This window comes from Octodon degus, unplaced genomic scaffold (assembly GCF_000260255.1).
Source record: "Octodon degus isolate 3935 unplaced genomic scaffold, OctDeg1.0 scaffold00037, whole genome shotgun sequence".
In the NCBI taxonomy this organism is placed as follows: Eukaryota; Metazoa; Chordata; class Mammalia; order Rodentia; family Octodontidae; genus Octodon; species Octodon degus.
Genome location: NW_004524613.1, coordinates 2,098,300 through 2,101,232, shown reverse-complemented (window position 1 = coordinate 2,101,232; position 2,933 = coordinate 2,098,300).

Sequence of the window (2,933 nt, the reverse complement as noted above, 5' to 3'; positions counted from 1 at the left end):
TCATGTCATCTGAATCTTTTTCATCATTATTCGCCACACATTCCATTTTCTCTTGAAACTGTTTGGGCACCACAACAGTTGCTATCTCTTGAACATCTTTCATTAAAACATCACAGTCTATTCTGAGAATACTTTTAAGTCTGTTGAGCTCCTTTGGGGCATTCTTTTTTCTCTTTTCAGCACGCATTTTTCTTTTCCACTTACTCGGTAAACTTTTAGCCATTGTTTACCTGAGAAATGCCAGACCATGCTCACCGCAAAGACCCGGCATGTTGCCTTTGATTCCAATAACATCTATAAGGACAATGGGTCCAATTTTATGGACAGAAAATAGCTACAGAGAGGCAAAGTTACCCATCCAGGTCACAATGTCAGCAGTGGAGAGCAGGGGAGAGCCTTAAACGTGGGTCAGTGGGCCCCCAAACCTCTGCTTTTTCCTACCTTCCAGCTGCACAGTAGGATGAGGAGTTTGAACTGTAGAAGACAATAATGTAGGCCGCGGTGGCAGCGGGTGTGCGAGGCGTGGGCTGTTGTGCTCCTGGCGGTCCTCTTTCCCCTTCTCATGGGTGAAGGAGGCTGAAGCGGTGCTGGGCACACACCCCTCTCTTCCTCTGTGAACTCCCGGGTGGCCCTCTCGCGCTGTGTGGCCTCCCGGATGCAAGACTGTCCTGGCCCAGATATGGCTTGTGGGCAGCAGGAGATTCAGTCTCAGCAGAAAAATGCCAAAAAGCAGGCTGGACAAAAGAAGAAACAAGGGCAAGAGCAAAAGGCTGCTGCCAAAGCTGCCTTCATATGCACCTCACTGTCTGCAGGACACAAGTGCCAGGTCCTGAGACCTTCAAGCAGTGCTTTGAGAGCAAGCGTCCTAAGACCCTGCTTCCTCCAGAACGGGCTGCAAGCATATAATTGTCTACAGGTGAACCCATGGCACCTTTGACTCTTCTCCTGTCTCAGACCTTAGGTAACAAGCCTGCAGCTGTTTTTCTAACAAACCGTTGATCAGCAAAAATAAAGGGTCCACAGAAACACTAATTTTTATGATGTTCCCTTTTGGGCTTCATGCAAAGACAATTCTGTGTAAATGTACAGTTGACTCTTGATTTGGGAATCTGAAAATCAGTCCATCCTTGTTATAAAAAAATTTACAATTGTAATGTATTGATGTTCATAACATGTAAAACAACTCATTTAATAAAGTAGTACTTTGATTTTACAGAAGAAGAAGAAGAAGAAGAAGAAGAAGAAGAAGAAGAAGAAGAAGAAGAAGAAGAGGAAGAAGAAGAAGAAGAAGAGGAAGAAGAAGAAGACAGAAATGTAGTTCTGGGCCGGATGGTGTAGTTTTATTTCCCTTTCCCTTCTGGGGAGTGAACCCAGGGCCTACCACATGCTAAACAAGTGCTCTAACAACTGAGTTACATCCTCAGACATTCAGGATCTGTTTTTCAATAAGCTAGGCATGGTCCAAGGGGCTGAGTGAAGGTGTTCACTTCATTAATTCATTCACCAATAACACAATCTTCCCAGGAGCCAGGCTTCATGGCTCAGAGTTCCCTCATCCAAAAGCTCAGTACTGAAAATTGAAAACTCTTCTGCTTCCTGCTGGGGTGAGCCCTGGTTTGGCTTGGCCTATGGCTGATTTGGCATCTTCCCTTACCTTCTAGGGTAGCAGACTATGAAAGTGAACCAGGAATCAAAGGGTGGACCCAAGACCAGAAAGCTCCTGTCAAAGCTTCTGTGTGGAGGGTTGGGTGTCTATCTTGGACTGTGTCTTATCACTGAAGATAGAGGCATGAAGCACTCAGAGGAAGCGTATCTGGAGGGAAGACTCCTTTATTGGATTTCATTCTGGGAGAAGATCAGAGCTGAGGTCATGAATGCACCCTGGGGGCCAGGGAGACAGCTCAGTAGAATAAGCGCTTGCCTGGTAAGCGCAAGGGCCTGAGTTCAATCCCTGATTCCACAAAAAAAAAAAAAAAAAAAAAAAAAAAAAAAAAAAAAAAAAAGAATGCACCCTGTCTAGAGTCTGGGATATTAAATAACTGAACATTTACTCCAAAGATAGATGCAATTCTTACCCCATTTTCTACTTGTTATTGTGTTCAGTCACCGTGAATGGATTTCAGACCTTCTAACATGTCTCGTATATGATCATATACATACATGTGCACTTTTATGCACAATATTGTTTAAATAGTTCCTGTAATACAAAGCAAGGGTCATCAATAGATGTGAAAACCAGAGGGAGGAAGCTTCTTAAGAAGCTAGATACTCGCACAGCCTTAAAGTAGTACCCTACTGAAGTCAGGCAGGGTGTTATATACCTATCATCCCAGCTATCTGAGAGGCTGAGAAGGGGGGATCACAAGTTTGAGGCCAGCCTGAGTAACTTAGTGAGATCATGTCTCAAAAAAGAAAAGGGGGCTGGGGAAATGGCTCAGTGGAATATGCGCTTCCTTGGCAAGCGCAAGGGCCTGAGTTCAATCCCCAGATCCTCAAAAAACAAAACAAAACAAAACAAAACAAAACCCCTGGGTTCAATCCCATCTCTGGGTTAATCCACAGGTGACTTATAATTACAAAGAGAAAAAGTTTCCTTATAATGGAACCACTAGGAAATCACTCCCTTAACCAATGGATCACATTTAGTATCACCAGTAACAGGATAAATGACATGAAACAAAGCAATGTGGAGCACACATCACCTGTGTAGTGTCAAACACACTGAATACATGTAACCTGCATCCACTCAGGAAAAAAGATGAAGAAAATTCAGAAAAATTCGGAGGTTTTGGTGCATTGTATAAGAAGAGTAGTCAGGACTTTTCAAAAACAGTACTGCTGGGCTGGTGAGATGGCTCAGTGGTCTAAAGCACCTACTTAGAACAAGCTTAGCAAAGCACAGGGACCGCAGTTCAATCCCCCAGCACCACATG